Source organism: Botryllus schlosseri, chromosome 1 (genome assembly GCF_051294905.1).
Source record: "Botryllus schlosseri isolate E-star chromosome 1, Bs_hap1, whole genome shotgun sequence".
NCBI lineage: Eukaryota > Metazoa > Chordata > Ascidiacea > Stolidobranchia > Styelidae > Botryllus > Botryllus schlosseri.
In genome coordinates this window covers 4,910,497-4,930,614 of record NC_137236.1, presented here as the reverse complement: position 1 = coordinate 4,930,614, position 20,118 = coordinate 4,910,497, and the positions used below count along the sequence as shown (strand labels likewise).

General features: G+C 38.1%; 2 protein-coding genes across 4 annotated transcripts in view; one reads left to right on the top strand and one right to left on the bottom strand.

Annotated features, from left to right (window-relative positions):
• The window catches only part of LOC145436146 (serine/threonine-protein kinase PLK1-like), a 992,061-nt gene that overhangs the window by 406,098 nt on the left and 565,845 nt on the right, over positions 1–20,118 (top strand). The gene's annotated exons all lie outside the window — the stretch shown is intronic.
• LOC145440294 (uncharacterized) overlaps positions 1–20,118 on the bottom strand; it is a 189,440-nt gene that overhangs the window by 82,860 nt on the left and 86,462 nt on the right. The gene's annotated exons all lie outside the window — the stretch shown is intronic.

Genomic DNA, 20,118 nt, shown 5'->3' with positions numbered 1-20,118 from the left:
AAGCTTGCATCCCTGGAAGTATCGATGTTTGTCTGATGTTTTTGGTTAATGTCACATGATTTGTGAGAGCTGCTTGTATATGGTGTCTTATTGTTGGTTCCTATGTTCATATTTTCACTGTTGAAAATGTCACCAGTGCCGATGGGCACAATGATTACATTATTGTATTCGAATTTAGTATTAATTGCAATAATGCAAGTTGAGTAGTGCGAGATGATTTTTTCCATTATGATAATGTAATCATACACTCCTTGATACGTTACTAAGAGTTATAATATTACGGCCATACATTGGTGATCGAATTTGTTGAAAGTAAAGCAATCAGCTATTATGAGCTGAACTTCTCTTATTAAAATGCAAGCACTTTCTTATCCTGTTACTATCTATAATTAGTAGGGTTATTACTACTGTAAATCTTCATTAATATTTTTTGTATTTTTGTGAAAAGCATTCAATAATTTTGACGCTGTTGTTTATTCACAGTTAATTTTGCGCACCAGTATTCTACAGTAATGCATCCGTTGTGCAATGTGATGGATATTGGTTTTCGTAATTAGGCGAAAATTTGTAGTTTGCTTAAGGCCTGCAGATTATCGTATGGGCTTGCCTAGTTATCGTAGCTAGGAAAGGCCAAGAACTACTGCTAAAAGAGTTATAGCTTTCACAATGCCTTGCCTTTTGATTTGATTAGTGGGTGGTGGAAGTTTTTAATATTGACCGAGGAGGTGTGTCTTTAAAAGTTGAAGAACTACAGTTCTAGAAGATATCTAGTCGGGATACTGCCAACATCCCTGCTCGTATTACGGCGTTATAATAATTGGGCTTTGTAAAGTAGACAGACTTTTAGGGTTGTTTGAAAATCAATTTTGTTTTCAAATTTTACTGGCTAGTTGATGAAAATGCCAAGTTTGTTAAGCGGAAAGTAATATGGTAAAAAATTATTGATTTTTAATTACAATCAAAAATTTCATTTAAATTGTATCGGCTCGCACATGGAATTGGTAGGTTGTCTACAAAAATATTGAATGGTGCATATTCATCAACTCCAACCCATAGAAGTAGCAGGGTACGAAATGTTGGATTATGAAAAATAATACTATTTCCGATAGGACATTTCATCGTTAAAACTGGATTGAACGAGTTCATGAGCCTGTATCATTGCACAGTTCCAGTCTTGCAGAGTAAACTACGCCTTGTGAAACCCAAAACGATATTTGGGTCCCGTGATTCTAATTTTTTCCAAGCTCCAAAGATGATCTGAAAAGCGCTACAATAGTAATTGCTAGGGCTGGGTAGTGTCCTAGTGGGCATCAGGTTTTAATGAATTGATTGGGACAATAAGGGATTGTTTTTTTCTGAGTTTCGAAATCATATGATCCTCGCCACTAAGATGTAACTTGTCAAATCAGAATTCGATTTTCGATGCTATTTTCTTCTGTGAAAGGATTGAAAACATGAATTGTTGTCAAAAGTTGAATGAAATGGTTGTGGTCTAAAAACACCAAGCTATCTTTATTGTGATATAAAACTGGCATTATACACTTCGTGATCGCGTAAATGGTACATATCTGAACTTGACACATCTTTCGTATTGTTATGTCGTCACAATGAAGGATACTCAAATCCCCAACTTGACTCGAAGCCTAATACTCGACTTATATCTACTGATTACGCATGAGAGAACTCATGCGGGCACCACGTTAAAAGGTCTAAAATTGGAATTAAAATTGTTGAAACCATATTGAATGGTTCCGGGAATTCAAAAGGTCATATACATAGCATTTCATTAACTATATTCATAAATATGGTAAAATTCCATGCAAAATTCTTCCATCTCGTTTTGATTGCAGAAGTTCAAAATGAAATGAGGTCTATAAAAAGGGAACCAATTTGAAAACTAGGATTTGCAGGCAGTGTCCACTCTGTGTGCAGTATGTGCTAAAATCTTCAAGTTTAGTCCTGCCGTCAATTGTAGCCAGTGTGGGGATCAATTCACCACCTTTGGGTCTTTTTCTATCCACAACAATATGACAATCACCAATACGTGTTTCCAGTGTACTGTGTACATGTTAAAATTAATTGTGTTGTAATGGGTTTAGGGCAGACTTGAACAACTAGACGGCTTTCAGTTTTTTTAAAGTTAGCTAGCTAACATTTTTCAAATTTCCAAATTAGATTAGACTTGAAGTTACTGATACTGAATTCGTGAAAACTTTGTAGTTGAATCAATTTAATCTCATATCAAATCAGAGCTCATTCTCATACTTATGGAAATATGTGTACAGTAATCCTGGCTCGATTCACACGGTACAGTACAGTTTCAATAAAACCAGACGGCAGATAAGAAATAAAATGAGAGCATACAAACCTTTTACAGATTAGATTAGAATCTGTATTTGAGCCAGTGTTGGGGTCAAGTCACTACCTTCATGTCATGAGTCATCTCGAGTCATTGCAAATTTTGACTCGAGTCAAGTCGTGTCAATCGATTTTCGAAGGTGACTCGAGTCAATTCAAGTCACTCGTTTTTTGGAGGTTACTCGAGTCAAGTCGCGATTCAGGTCATGGTTCAAGTCAAATTGAATTGCTGAAGTATGAGTGTTGCTGAAAAGTCATTACATTTTGCTGACTGTGTGAAAGACAGATTGATTGACCAAAATGAACATTTATCTTGAATCGAATAGCGAATATAAAGTTGACTATACATACAAAATGGCGTTGTATCGCTCACCAACACGCGGGACTGGTAAATAATACTTGAGTAACTGTATAGCCACTCTGTTATTATCAGCCAACATAGAGGATCCAATACGAAGCCTCGATATGGTACAATACCCTACTCAGCTACATATCCATGAGGATTTAAAAGCATAAACTATATACATTGGATTTAAATCATACAAGAAAGTTGGTAAAGGTGAGCACTACATAAGGTAAGCACTTGAGCGGCCTAAGAAACAAAGATACGCTCCTATTAGATCAGTGGTTCTCGAGCTTTTTGTCTTGACTCCTTTCAGACCGCCACGGACCCTCGTGAACCCCTACCACGATTATTAGTTCAAATTTACCTCAAATATCGTGCAATCATCATATACCATTTGCAAATGTTAACTGTAGGCAACTAAAGATCGACCAAATGACTTTTCCAGAAAATATCAACATACTATTGATGTACAAATTGGGAGGACCTAATGTAGCGAATTCTGTAGCTACATTTCTTTGACTACGCTGTCGTGCTGGAAAATCCACGTCGTCGATTTGACATGAGTGCCAAAAATACATTTCCACAGTGATAGGAGATGGCGAATGTAATAATTAACCGCAGCGTTTCAGAAGACAATTTTGGTCTGATATATACGGCATCAACATTGAGAAACAGAACATCTAACCTCCAGCCTATTCACTTTTATCTAGCAAGTCAATATGAAGTTATTCTGTAATATCGGTTATGACTCGTTCCATTATAATTTAGCAAATTTTCTGACATTTGTAATGCATACCCTCATACATAATTGTCCAATATTTACAAATGTTGTTCTTTGAATTCTGGGTACATTAAAAAAATTAGATTGAAAAATTTCTCTCTAAACAGCAATATCTTTGTATCAGTAGACTATTGGTTACTAAAATGCGTTTCCCTAGTAGAATATTTCATCTAAGACTGTATTTCTGTTTATGTCAGTCCTGAAGTTTGAACAGTTCTGGAGCGAAAATATTTCACTAATTAAAAAAATACAATTTTGGTTTTCAACCATTTTGCAAATTTGGAGGATTCGCGGACTATCTGAACATTCTTTGCGGACAATCGGTTGAGAACCACTGTATTACGACAACATAAGCTGTGATCATTTCGTTTGTGGTCAATTTCCTAGTTGTGTACCAATGAAGGATCGGAGAAACCTACAATCAGTGAATGACTGGCAGTGAATGACTGGTCGCTCTCACAAGTGACACCAGCGTATCGCGAACAATCCCAACTTGCCCATGGTACATCGCTTATTTGATGACTTGAAATTGACTACTAAATTCTGCTCCGAGTCACGAGGTTAACCGACAATATAGCGTAATGGTGAAGCGTCCGTTTTCTTATTCGGTAGGTCGTGGGTTTGATCCTTGGCCGAGTCAGACCAAAGACCCGATTAGTAACACTGGTATCCATGACTTCCCTGCTTGGTGCTCATGCTATACTGGGATAGCATGGAGGGTTGGTGCAAGACTTAGAATGCCGTAAAAGGCTCTATCTGCATGCACCGTCCTTGTCCAGCAGCATATGTATATCATTAATCTGTGTATATGCCACAAAACACCAATCCGCATTTCTGAAGCTCCAATTCAAGTCATACGAAAAAGTTGACTAGAGTCTGACTCGAGTCATCCCAACACTGATCAGAGCGGGGAAATATTTCGGAAATTAGTTTAGAATTTTATTACTGGCATAATCAGTGACTGAATTTTTATTTTATGTATAGGATTGGCTATGAATTGGGTGCAATTCGACCTTAATTATTCAGTTGTCGATTAATGAATCCACTGACTATCATGATTGTTATTCTTGCAGTAATGTGTGTTGAGACAGCTTATAACAGGAGCGGGCAACATACGGCCCGTGAAGGGATTTTGTCCGGCCCGCGGACAGTTTTCCTGCTTACATGACAATGTGGCCCGTGGTTCCTGTTGTTAGCCGAATTCCCCCACTACTTGCTTACTAGGTCAAATTTTAGTGACTGTACGTTATCATATGCGCATGTGCGCACTGCGCAGCGTACAAGAGTTGAGCTTACGCGTAAGTTCGTCGAGGCGAGAAGACTTGCATTATCGGCATTTACGATGTATTCAATCCTATTGTCATTTGTGGTAATCATGCTGTTTGTTGACTACAATGATCATTTACACCAGGCTGATATTTCTTGTTTTTGATTCCAAACCGCCGACTTCTAGGCTTTTGCAACACACCGCTTTTGCCAGGGGTCGCCAACTTAAAACGGGTCGCTGGCCACTTTTCAAAATTCGTAGAGGACGCGGGTCGCATGAATTCAATATCGAGATTAATTAGGCCACACAGTTGAACAACGATGCTATCTCGTCACCTTCTAAACCCTAATGAATTGATATCTTGGTAAATTTAGGGTACCGGGCTTATCGAACACCTTGAAATCTTAATTAGGGATAGCACCGCGTGTTGATTGATCAGAGAGCAGACATGGGGGTGTCTATATGGCAGTGGTCGGGAACCTTTTTTGTCTGAAGGGCCATATTGGCCTTATTTTTTCCCATTTTACCTCTCAAAAAGCCATGCATGTCAATCAGATATTACGTCGCAATTGGAAATTTCTGATGTCATGGTAGTATTAATTCGCACTCTCTACACGGGATTCGTCGTGTGCACCACATTTTCTCTGTAAAAACTAGAACTTATCATGATGGTTGCCTTACTTGAGAATGCAAAATTTGAATTATGAGAACGTAGGTTCGCCTTGACACTCCTTATAAATGCGAGAACCCATGATCACAGGCGTAGGGGGAGCCAAACATGGTCACTACAGCAATCTATATATAGGCCTATCCAATCTAAGCTGTTAACGAAGATTTTGAAACGTTCAATTATTATTGGTATTTTCTATTGATGTTCATGAAAGACTAGATTTTATACATTTTTCTCTCAAATTCCCACAATTTGCATTTTACTAATCGAAAATAAAGCGCGAAACGAGAGGTAAGGCACAGAGGGGCCATGCCTCACCATTGATAACGCAATTCATCGTAAATCGCTTGGAATTTTTTATAACTGATATTAAAATCCAATGTAACTGTGGCACTGATTCCGAAAATTCAAATACTGATCGACTTCTCAATTCTCAAAGCCGTAACATATAACGTGGCGCTACACGCCTATTTATCGCCGGTACAGCTACTTGCCAATCAAGAACGTTGTTTGTAAATCGAGTTTGTAATTGTGAATGTCACGTCCACGACAGTTCATGTCACGCCGTACATCAGGAAGACAATGTGTATTTGAAAACTGCGTCATGTTGGTGTCGCCATGTCTGTTATTCTCTTGGATCAATCAACGTATCACGCAATTCAAGATTTCGAGTCGGGTAGGCTACATCGAATTCGCGGGTGATATTGGTCGCCGGCGCGACAGTAACTTAAATTTGAGGATTTTGAAAAGAGTTCGAGCTACTAAACCTGCAGACGGTGTTGCCTTTACCTCTCAAAGACATGTTTATACTGCCACGGGAATAATTCTTCGGATCGTGATGAAAATTTACTAACAAGTCGCTGCAACATTGAGCAATTCAGTAAAAAAATTAATATTTGGCAAAGACACATATCTTATCCCCAAAAGAGCCATATTTGGCTCGCGAGCCATAGGTTCCAGACCACTGCTGTGTGGCAATGATATATTCTCAAATCCAAATTGTCTTGCTCATTATCAGAGAGAAATAGCTTTGAAGTGACATTGCTGTCGTTACAATACATTCGATAAATACGATTTATTCCTTTTATATGTGGATAAATGGGCGAGTAATGTATCGTTACAGCCAGTGCTTTTCAACCTGTGAGACGGTTCGCACTAGTGCGAATGAAAAAAATTGCAGTGCGAATGACGAAGGTGGTGCGAATAGTGCAAATGAAAATCCGTATAATGTGCGAATGAAAATCGTGAATAATTCCTAATTTTTGTAACGTAGAATAAGCCTAATAGGAAATTCAAGGGGAGTGTAGCTTTTGTAGTGGCGACGCAATTGTAAACTTGTTTCACTTGCGACGCACCACCAAGCCGTGGTGAATTAATATTTTCACGCTATAATTATCATGTAACCAAAAGCCTGGTTTGGAAGCTGGTGTAGTGGGAGACAAGCAGTATATCAACCCGTCTGAGCTTGCGACAGGCTAAAAAGGACTATCATTACAAACTCACATTTGAGAGTTAGTGTAACGTAAATTTTATCCCCTTCAAGGGTTAATTATGGACAGCAAAGGGTGTAATTTTTGGTCGACACAGTGCCAGAGCTATCTGCTAATATGCATGTAATATTTGTTGAATTTATTGCAAAAAATCTTGCAATAGTTTTTTACATGTCCAAGATCACTGTGTTGGGTAGGCTACTACAGCCAATGAGCGAGACACGCAGAAAATATGGCTTCATCATGATAATTCATGATAAGATTTGTCAGACTGTTTTTTCCTGAAAACATGGAGGAAGACCGTTGGGAAGAACTAGTGTAGGGGTGTGAAACGAGCGAGTTCAGGCCTATGAGACTCATTCATTTCGAAGCCAACCCTTTTTGCGTCGGGGCACGTGAAGACGTAACGCTTTAACCAACAAACCGCTGATAAGATGCGGGGCCAGAAACATAAGCGGCGACAAAACCTTGGTCCAAAAACGACCGACGCTGGATGGCCAAACCTTTGGATATGTGTATGATCCGTAGCAATTAGTACAACTGCGACAATTAGATGAATTTCATTCGCCCCAATTTAAAATCGCGTGCGTCAGACATGTTTTGTAGAGGTGTGTTCGGCAGAATTGTGTTGCGCGCGTTCTGTATGCCATACATGCCCGTAAAATCGTAGCATACAACTGTAATGAATTCCTTTTCATGGGTGATGCTCGGTTCGCAAGATGTCACAAAAATTAGGATTTTGGTGATACTCTAAAAGCTGCTTTACCGTAATTAAACTATGATGAATTCTTAAGTTGGATTGATCTAAAAAGCAGAACACACAGTATCGTGAGTTCATTTGCTCTTTGCATATACTCGCGATACAGAAGTTGGAGCGACGTATCAGAAGGTAGCGAGCTCTAATCAATTTGCCTATACTCTCCTTGATCGTTTTGCACCTAATGTTCCAAGACATGAGGCAAAAGCCCCAACACAAACGTGGATTTTTCGCCCTTTCGACAGCCTGGAGCCTCCGGGACCTTTGTGTCAGCTCTCAAAAGCGATTTCTGCCAGCAACCACTTTTCACTCGCCAAAGATACGCTGCATTTTTGATAGGAGTGCAGAACATATTTTAGGACCTGGCCATCCAAGCACTAGTAGACTAGTTCATGTACAAAACCCAACAACTTGTTTGGTCGAGGAGGATTTTAGTGAAATAGTTAAAATCAAAACGAGCGAAAAAGTTGCCTTTTTAATGAGACAATTGATAGCTTAAGATACAGTAGCCAATTTGTTGCACATCTCAACAAAATGTTGTTAGGTATCTTCATCTTCTTTTTGTATAACAACACCCGATAATTTGTGCGAATTAAATTTATTTTACAAAAAAAAGTGTGAATGGAGCTCAAAAAGGTTGAAAAGCACTGGTTACAGCAATCCGGCCCGCCAAGTACTTTATTTTCCTATATCCGTTCCGCCGACTAGAGAAGTTGCCCGCCCCTTGCTTATAACGTACCATAGGTGTTGTGGTGACGCTGTGCTTCTGACAGGAACGACAAGCTACAAACTAGCAGGAAATTTTTTCTTTTCAACCTATATATAAGTAAAAATAGTACTGTTAATGTGAAACTTATATTCATTGAAGCCGCTCAATGCTCATGGTCACAGTTACATCTTTTGATGGTTCTTGGAGAAATTCCGTAATTCATTTGTAAATATGCGCCATTGTCACTCAGCGTTGTGTTTTTTCTCGTGTTATGAATGGTTTGTTACTGAAATGATCGAAACTTTCGATATAACAATAGTTCTCATGAAGATATCCGACTACATTAAACATTAAGACTACATTAAAATGTAATATAATGATTTTTTACACTCTCATTGATGAAGTCATTCCATGCTATTAATAGTTTTGTATTATGTACTACTACTTTTATGGCTACAATCTTATAATGCTCTTGGTTTAAAGTAGCTCCACACTTTTATGCATTGCAGATGTGGCCGTACTATAATTGAACTAAGTCTATATGCTGAAATGCTGAAAATCTGTGGGTCTTTTCTCTAGTGTCATGAAGAAAAGCCTGCTGTGAGTCCAGTATCAACTATTGACCACGGCCTGAAAGAACTACGATTCGATATATATTGGAAAGCATTTACAGGGAATAGTAACCTCAAGCATCAAATGAATATGCATGCTGGCATCAAAAATATTGAATGTGATGTATGTGGGGAAGCATTCTCACAGCAGGGTGCCCTCAAGCGTCATATGGATGTGCATGCTGGAATCAGAAATCATGAATGTGATGTATGTGGTAAATCATTCACTAAGAAGAGTCACCACAAGATGCATATGGATAAGCATGCTGGAATCAAAAATCATACATGTGCTATATGTGGTAAAGCATTCACTCGGAAGAGTACCCTCAAGTTGCATATGGATAAGCATGCTGGAGGCAAAAATCATGCATGTGCTATATGTGGTGAAGTGTTCACTCAGAAGGGTACCCTCAAGTTGCATATGGATAAGCATGCTGGAATCAAAAATCCTACATGTGCTATATGTGGCAAAGCCTTCACTCAGAAGGGTACCCTCAAGCGTCATATGGAAATGCATGCTGGCATCCGAAATCATGTTTGTGATATATGTGGGAAAGCATTCACTATGAAGGATCATCTCAAGCGTCATATGGATAAGCATGTTGGAATCAAAAATCATACATGTGCTATATGTGGTAAAGCATTCACTCGGAAGGGTACCCTCAAGTTGCATATGGATAAGCATGCTGGAGGCAAAAATCATGCATGTGGTATATGTGGTAAAGCATTCACTTGGAAGGGTACCCTCAAGTTGCATATGGATAAGCATGCTGGAATCAAAAATCATGCATGTGCTATATGTGGTAAAGCATTCACTGAGGAGGGTAACCTCAAGCGTCATATGGATAAGCATGTTGGAATCAAAAATCATACATGTGCTATATGTGGTAAAGCATTCACTCGAAAGGGTACCCTCAAGTTGCATATGGATAAGCATGCTGGAAGCAAAAATCATGCATGTGCTATATGTGGTGAAGCATTCACTTGGAAGGGTACCCTCAAGTTGCATATGCATAAGCATGCTGGATTCAAAAATCAAACATGTGCTATATGTGGTAAAGCATTCACTGAGAAGGGTACCCTCAAGCGTCATATGGATATGCATGCTGGCATCCGAAATCATGTTTGTGATATATGTGGTAAAGCATTCACTTGGAAGGGTACCCTCAAGTTGCATATGGATAAGCATGCTGGAGGCAAAAATCATGTATGTGCTATATGTGGTAAAGTGTTCACTCAGAAGGGTACCCTCAAGTTGCATATGGATAAGCATGCTGGAATCAAAAATCATACATGTGCTATATGTGGCAAAGCCTTCACTCAGAAGGGGAACCTCAAGTGTCATATGGAAATACATGCTGGCATCCGAAATCATGTTTGTGATATATGTGGGAAAGCATTCACTATTGAGGATTATCTCAAGCGTCATATGGAAATGCATGCTGGCATCCGAAATCATGTTTGTGATATATGTGGGAAAGCATTCACTATTGAGGATTATCTCAAGCGTCATATGGATAAGCATGCTGGAATCAAAAATCATACATGTGCTATATGTGGTAAAGCATTCACTCAGAAGTGTACCCTCAAGTTGCATAAGGATAAGCATGCTGGAATCAAAAATCATACATGTGCTATATGTGGTAAAGCATTCACTGAGAAGGGTAACCTCAAGAGTCATATGGATAAGCATGTTGGAATAAAAAATCATACATGTGCTATATGTGGTAAAGCATTCACTATTAAGGATTATCTCAAGCGTCATATGGATAAGCATGCTGGAATCAAAAATCATACATGTGCTATATGTCGTAAAGCATTCACTCAGAAGGGTACCCTCAAGTTGCATATGGATAAGCATGCTGGAATCAAAAATCATACATGTGCTATATGTGGCAAAGCCTTCACTCAGAAGGGTAACCTCAAGCGTCATATGGAAATGCATGCTGGCATCCGAAATCATGTTTCTGATATATGTGGGAAAGCTTTTACTATGAAGGGCCACCTCAAGTAACATATGGATATGCATTCTGGCACTAAAATTCATTATTTTGATATACCGTAATTTCCCATGTATAATAACGTCCTTGCGAGGCTTGCGACTCGATAGTTCAGACCAGCGACGATATCGTGTGCGCAATCCCTATCACAAATGCAATTGCTCTGGTCAAGGATTAGGCATATATGTCCTGTTTAAGATGCCATTGTTCAGACCTGGCGTTGACGCTATAAATTAGCGAAAATTGCTAGCGCGTGCAGCACCGTCATTCTCACTATTTAGCGTCACGCAACACTTATAATACGAATTACTGGGCACGGTACCTGAATGTGATGCGGGATTGACAACAAACATGTGGAAAGGTGTGATTTCAAGTTTTATTTCGAGAGATTTTTTCAAGACTTCTACCGATGCGTAATGTGCATCCCTCGTTTTTGGGACATGAAATCGGTAAAATTTTGCGCATTAAACATGAAAAATTACGGTGTGTGGAAAAGCATTTACTAAGAAGACTAACTGCAAGCTCAGGTAGAAAGAATTCGAAATGACGTCCTTATTTTTGCCCAGAACCCGATCAATCACCAATGTGCTAATGTAGGAAGGCATACTTGGTGACTGATGGAATCTGAATGACTTGCAAATTTATAGAGTTGCCGAATTATGTATATTTCAACTCGACAACTGCAGCTGGACATGATCGAGTACCTGAGTGATTCGAATCGTGCATGGTGCAGCTGCCTCAACATTGTTTCGCTGCTAGCAGTGCCAAGTGATTGCCTTGAAGAGTGAACGTATTACTACATCTCTATCATTGGCCTACTGAATGAGCCCACATATGTTTCACGTACATTTTATGATACTCATGCAACCTATTGCATTGACACTAGCCAATATGAAAGAGATAACTATTGTTCTACATTTTTTGAGTATTGATGTACATATGTTTTCTTGACAAGCTTTCTACATTTCTCGAATATCGTTGTGGTCCGTTTTCGTCTGTGTGAAGATCTCACAGCTATTGCTATAGCTAGTAAGTGCTTAGTTTAGCCTGTATAGTGGTAGTTCTGTCTGTCTGATTCTTCAGTAATTTTTACAAATGTAAATGTGGAAAGCTAATCTGATTCCGAAAAATATAATGAATGAGTTGCTTCGGAATCAAATTCATTGCGTCGTGTTTTCGTTAGTCACTGATTTTCAAATGTCATTCGTTTTGATTTAGTTGTGCAGTTTAAACATCCAGTCGTTTGTATAAGTCTGATGCCAGCACGGTAATGTACGATATTTCATTTTGCAGATTGATTTGGATTTGATTTCACGATTATGTCTGAACAAGTATAATTTGCGACGAATGAGATCGTTGAATGCATGTGTGATGACTAGGTCGGTGTTTTTTTGACGTGTCGAAATTTGTCAAAATTGTTCATTGAGTCAAAATTTTTTCGACATCTGCATTTCGTTTGTATCGTACATTTTGCACTGTCGGTGAACATATCATTTGATGATTCACAACTTTTAGCCTACTTTATAGGCCTACTGTTGTAAATGGCTAATTGTCTGCTCATTGTGAACGGTAAAAAAACACTATGTGGACATGGTGTTATGGTCAACGTACCGGAATATCCTTGCTGAAGAAAGATTTATTGGGCATTGCATCATTCTTATATCAAGAAGCACATGATGAAAAACTGTGATGTAGACAACATTGTCAGAATGAAGCAACATGGTGTGTCACCAGCAGCGTACGCACAACTTGAGTGTTGTCAGCCGGCAACTGCTGCTGTTGAACGTCCCTGGCAAGTTTCTTAATAAGAACATGCACTTTCGACCCAAGATGTAGGAAAGTATCTCTCGTGGTACTACAATTTTTTCAAATTATTTCTACCATAATACGTCTTGTAAGTTGTAACCACTGGAATTCTTCATAGGGCTAGATTTCATTAAAATATTGGTTTTATCATTTAAAAAGTTCCCTGTTTCTAAGCCAGAAACGCTTTTCCAGGCCAAACTACTTCGTTAGGACAGCCAGTTCCAACCAGAAATGAAGATAAGTGGTACAATTTTAACATCATGTGGGGAAAACACCTAATTTGCATACATTAGGTCAAAATTCAGTTTGGTTAGGTCAAAGAAAGTTAAAATTTGGATTTTTTACGTCAAATTTTTCTTTTTTTTAGGTCAGAAAAAAAACCGCCCTAGTGATGACTCTACTGGGAACCATACATGAGAGGTCCGTTTCTTGGTAGAGGCGGATTTGCCAAATGCTTTGAACTCACTGGAGTCAGGACAACACAGCTTTCGCTTGTTAAAATGTGCCAAAGGTGAGTCGTCTTTATCGACACTTTTAAATCTGTGTGAATGATTATATTTATCACATGCACTGATACCATTTTGTAAAGACTCTTGTGTTAACAAATAGGGTAAAGAACTTGCAAGTTGCCATGTCTGAATGGTTTTTATAACTAGAGCTAGCCCGATCTCGGGTTTTAAGCCAATACCGATGAAACTGATACTAAGCGGTAAGCACCTTCACCGATAACCTCAGTATTCTTCTAGATTAGGCCACATTTTCAAAAATACAACAGCTTCACAGTCATTGTTATGCCTGAACATGAAATAAACTAGAAAGGCTGCAGAAATTGTGGCCGTGCAATATTTGTCAATATTTTTTGCCTCTCATGGCCGATACCGGTATGTCTTTCAAAGTGTGATATCGATACAATGCTATTGGCAAACGTATTGAGCAATAATTTGGCGTGTCATGAGGCACTTCTTGTGAATAAGCATCAGAAAGACAAATTGTGTCAAGAGACCAGTCTCCATCACGGTTTGAGTCACAAACAAGTCGTTCGATTTTATGGATAGTTCAAAGACAGGAATTTTTTCTATATCGTTCTGGAGTTGTGCAAAAGAAGGGTAAAAGTATTTATTTGATACAACTGTGATACCTTGGCAATTGCATCAGCTCTCTCATGCTCATTACTAACAGACTTTGCCAACTAGATAATTCTTGAGGTCTTATTAGACTAATTATAGACGATGATACTTAAATTCCACCCAATTTGTGAAATGTTTTTTTGCCCTCAATTTAATTCTAATCTGCTGTCTGTGAAAATGATACAGGGGAATTGTACCAGGTAAAACGAGCAAAACTTGGTGTATGTACACCGTACAGACATCTGCTATTCTCGTGCTTATAAGAATAAACTCAGATATGATATGCACTGTACTAGATTTTGCTGCATCTTCTTAGTGAATCAAGTAATTCTAATTCTTAACTAATTTGGAAAAACTATCATTTCAATTTAGTTACGAAAGAAACCATATCGTTTTAATTCCAATCTAGTTTGGAAAAAATGAAAATTTTCTAATTAAACAGCTTTGATCACTAGGACTGGGCACAATGATTCGAGTCAAGTAGCGAGACATGATTTTTTTTAGTGCTGAAACGATACGATCCTTGCTACAAGAGTATAAAGGATTAACAATAAACTGAACCGTACTGAACGGAGTTGATTAACTAGATGAGAATTATAGTTTCAATATTATTTCTTAATGCAGATATCTGTAAACCTCGATTGGCTGTATCACGGCATCCGAAACATGTCATACTCAGCTACACGCGTTATTGGAAATGACTTTTCTGTGTAGTGATCAACCCACAGCATGGTCACCAAGTGCAATGGCCTTATATTATTTGTGGTTGCATCAAAGACATATGTTCGAACTTTCCACATGATCATACTGGCATGACGGGAAAAAGAGTAATATTCGATTGAGAACCGCGCCCAGCCTTACTTAGGTCTACTACACGTCTAATATCAAAAAGCCAGTATTAAATGAACTTACTGATTTGAAAGATTCACAACTCTGCAACATTTGTTGTCAATACAGCTTGACCGATTTAGAATTGTCGAACAAATAATATTGTTGTTCTCATTCTAGAAATCCAATAATCTTTAATATTTGTTTTTAGTCGCCGATGGAATTTTACAAAAGAAGGCGTGTCATCATGGAACCTGAGACTCGTTATGACACGCAACAGATTGTGCTGGATGTCATTTATCGTCACGACTGTAAGACAATTCACAGAGATATCAAGGAAACGAATACATACTTGGATAATTTCGACTTTGTTCATGGGAAATTTTTATTTCTAGCTAGTAATTGCCTAGTTTATCCTGTAGTCTGGTAGGTTTGTTGGTCTTATTCTTCAGTAATTTTGTTGTTTGTGTGGAAAGTAAATCTGATTCCGATAAAATGAATGAATCAGATGCCTCGGAATTGTATTTATTCAGTTGTGTTCAAGTTGATTGTAGATTTTTAAGTTAATTGTTCATTTTGCAACTCCAGTAGTTTGTATATGTCTGATGCCAGTGTGCTAGGTAATTTGCGATATTTGATTTTGCAGATTGATTTGAATTTGATGTCAAGGTAATGCCTGAAAAAGTAGATATCGCTACTAAAGAGATCCATGAAGTCGTGTATGAGGAGTGACTCTGCTGTGAAACGATACACGGGAGGTCGATTTCTTGGTAAAGGAGCATTCGCAAAATGCTTCGAAAAAAAAAGCTTTTGCTTATAAAATTATAGCAATGGTACGCCAAATCTATTGACAGATTCGAATCCATGTGACTGATTATATTTGTCGCTTGCATTAATTCCATTTTTGTGAATATTCAACAAATAAGCTCAAGAACTTGCAAATCGCCATTCTTACATGCTTAGTACAGTATCGGATATTGAACCAATACTGATAAAACCGTTATCCATAGCACCGTCACCAATAACTTCGATATTCTTCTAGCTTGGGCACATTTCAAAAAATAGAACGGCTTCACAGTCATTTCTATGCTAGGACATGAAATAATCTAGAAATGATGCATCCGGACACTTACAAAATATAAAAATATATTAATATTCCCAATGTAGCAGTCGCATATGATAGTTCACTGACTCCTTACTACCATGCCGTGACATCATAAATATTGCCGATATCTTTTCCCTCGTGTTTTGACTCGAGTTCACTGTAGGGTTTTCAGTTCAATCCCTGTTCAACATACTTTTTTCAACTCTGCTCGAGTGATATAGAATGGCTCGCATTCCTAATTCATTAGTTTTCCTCGCTTTTACCAGTTTATCTCGATGAATTTTGTTCTTAACCCTAGGTATACACTGTTTGTGGGTTAGGTACTATACTGGATTTTCAAACTGAGCAACCATAGAACTACTCAATTTACAAAATGGACAACTGCAACTAGAGCTACTTACTTTTCTAAGTCCACAATTAGAAATAGAATTAGTCAGAGTAAGACGTAGTTAGTTGCTTGCCACCGAACGAGATAGGTGATTTGTACGAGTCTCAATTTCAGGAAATGATCATCAGAAAGACAAAATGTGTCATGAGATCATCTCCATCGCAGTTCCAATCACGAGCATGTCGTTTGATTTCACGGATTTTTTCAAGACAAGGATTTTGTCGACATCGTTCTCGAGTTGTGGAGTTGTGCAAAACAAGGGTAAGAACATTTCCTCGTTACAAATGTAATGTCTCTCAAAGTGCTGCACAATTGCATCAGCTCTATAATGTTCATTACTAGCAGACATAGGACAACTAGATACTTTTTGTCTAATCAACCTAAATGGAGCCAAATATTGGTAATCCTGTGAGAGTCTGATTTGTCAATGCGTTTACGGTACGTCCACAGTTTAATTTCAGTGTAATGTCTGGTGCTCCTAAAATGCTGCACGAGAACTGTATCGTACGAAACAAGCCAAGCTTCATGTACAGATATTCGCTATCGTCGCGCGCATGAGAATAAACCCAGATGTGATATGAACTGACACCGTATTTCTGTACAATTTCTTTGAGGAAATGAGTAAGTATGATTATACTTTAAAGTGGAAAGACTTGTGTAGGGTGTAGCTAACTAGCTATCACTGTAATTCTAATCAAATTTGAAAAAAACGAGTTTTGCTAATATTGTAATTTTAATCTTGTTTTGAACATCTGAAAATTCTCTAATTGCACAATTTCGACAACTAGGGGCTTGCCACAATGAATGGAGTATTAGAATCTGAATTGAGTAAATCATAATAATCAGAGTCTGGTAGTGAAAACGATTTTTTATAGTGCTGATATGATACGCTCCTTGCCACACTGTTGAAAGATGTAAACCTCAATTTGCAGTATCACGGCATATGAGGTATGGTAATACAAAGTTATGCACGTTATTAGAAATGATATATCTGTGACGTCGTGATCAATCACAGCATTGACAACATAGTGTAATGAAATAGGCGTGGTCGAAAATAGACAAATTGTCTTTAATAAGATGTAGGAATGGCAGTATATTGTTTGTAGCAGCATAAACGGCAGACCACATATTTGAATTTTCTCAACCATTCTGGTATGGAACTATAAGAAATGATACTCGAATACTCGACTCGAAGCATTCTACTCGATTCAATTTCAAATCAGTCAGGTAGTCAAATATCAAAAAGGGCAGCATGAAATGAAGTTTTTAATTTGGAAGGTTCATCTGTTCCAAAAAATTGCTGTCAGATTTTACTGGCCCGCTAGCTCAAAAAGGTTGGAACCACTGATTTAGATGTTGCAGCAAATGGTATTGTTATTTTCATCCTGTCAATCCTTTAATTTAGATTGCCAGTCGCTGATGGAACTTTATAAAAGATCATCACAGAACCAGAGACTCGTTCTTTCATGCAGCAGATTGTGCTTGGAGCCGTTTATCTTCATCACTGAAAGGTCAGTCACAGAGATATCATGGTAATATTGCTTGCATTGTACTAGGTCAGAGGTGATCAGTAACGAAGTACTTTTGCATTGTCATGGTCAGACTTGGGCCACTAAATAATCATAGCGGAGTTATCTAATAAAACTAATTAGAGCGAATGCCTGAAATCTAATTATAATATGACAAGTTTTCAATACAACATCCATTGTAGTAAAATATTTATTCAACTCGAAGACTTTTCGGGTGCCTCTTTTCAAGAGTTAACGGCACACTAAAGGGATTTAAACAGAATGAAAAGCAAAACCAAAAAGGCGAAGTATGACGCAACAATCAGAAATTACATACCATGAAGTCCGCAATGTAACGATGGCAACAATAACAAACTTGAAGAGTACGATACTAGTAACATAGCATTTTGAAACAAACAATAACAAACACGAATTAGAACGCACTAATGGGAAATTTGTAAGTTATACAGAAAATCTTTTTGCCTACATAAAATAGGCTTGGTCAATTGGATGATTGTTGATTCTAGGGCTTTCAAATGAAACAAGGATCTGCCTCGCGCAATGACTGTAAACATTTGGTCATTATAGTTTTGAGCACAAGAAGGGTTCTCACTTAAATGTTGGCCAATTGCCGAAGCGTATGCTTGGTAATCGTCGTAACAGTCGGTTTTGGCGGCTGATTTGCATTGTCGTGCGAACTCCGTACGGTCATTTGCGCAAGTTTTTGAGCGAATCAATTTGGGAATGTGTTGCGTTATCCGTTCAAACAATCTGTTGGGATTCTTTCTGCCCGAAGCGGCGAAAACTCAACCTAATATCATCTCTGGTTTATCGGGCCTTGCGTATCTGTTCGCCAGAAAAATTGCCACGTGAATTGGATGAGATCCATTCTATCCTATCAAAAAATGGCTATCCTGAGCATATATTGAAATGCTCCTTCGCAAGAGTGTTAAAACGTTCGGATCAACCTCCCAATTATGGACCGGAAAAATGCCCGGCATTTTTACATCTACCTTGGCTAGGCAATGTGTCGAATCGGTTTGAAAAGTTGATCAAATCGGCCGTGCACCGTTGTTATTATAGTGTAAATGCGCATGTGGTGTATACAACCAAACCACTTCTGCCAAACTTCCGAAAGGATGTACTTCCTGCTTTAAATGCAAGTAACGTCGTCTACGAATTTAAGTGCCACTGTGATAGTAGGTATGTGGGACGTACATCACAAAGATTGTTTGAACGGATAACGCAACACATTCCCAAATTGATTCGCTCAAAAACTTGCGCAAATGACCGTACGGAGTTCGCACGACAATGCAAATCAGCCGCCAAAACCGACTGTTACGACGATTACCAAGCATACGCTTCGGCAATTGGCCAACATTTAAGTGAGAACCCTTCTTGTGCTCAAAACTATAATGACCAAATGTTTACAGTCATTGCGCGAGGCAGATCCTTGTTTCATTTGAAAGCCCTAGAATCAACAATCATCCAATTGACCAAGCCTATTTTATGTAGGCAAAAAGATTTTCTGTATAACTTACAAATTTCCCATTAGTGCGTTCTAATTCGTGTTTGTTATTGTTTGTTTCAAAATGCTATGTTACTAGTATCGTACTCTTCAAGTTTGTTATTGTTGCCATCGTTACATTGCGGACTTCATGGTATGTAATTTCTGATTGTTGCGTCATACTTCGCCTTTTTGGTTTTGCTTTTCATTCTGTTTAAATCCCTTTAGTGTGCCGTTAACTCTTGAAAAGAGGCACCCGAAAAGTCTTCGAGTTGAATAAATATTTTACTACAATGGATGTTGTATTGAAAGCTATCTTCAAGTTCTGTACCACAAACCAACTGTTCAATATGACAAGTGTTTCTATACTCTCAATTCTGATCTAATTTCTGGTTTTCCTGTAATTGCTACAGGAGAACTGTATCTTGTGAAAACAACCAAGCTTCTGCACAGACATTTGCCATTCTTGTGCTGATGAGAATGAATTCTGATTTGATATCAACTGAACTTGATTCGATGTCCCAAGGTTTCACGGAATCAGCTATTATAAAAACTGTGTAGCTTTTATTCTCTTTCTAATCTAATGCGGAAAAAAATTTGTAACTATCATTCTAATGTTAATCTAATTGGGAAATAACTGTGTAGATATCATCATAATTATGTTCTAATATGGAAATTAACTCTGTATCTGTAATGCTAATTCTAGTTTAATTTGGAAAAGCTGAAAATTTTCTAGTTGTCCAAGTCTGCAAATCTGCTTATCTGATACTTGAATCTATTTCTATCCAAATACGAATCTTGATTGGTTTGAATTCACAAATCCCGATTAACAAACAATGTTATGAAAATGTTGGGTACTA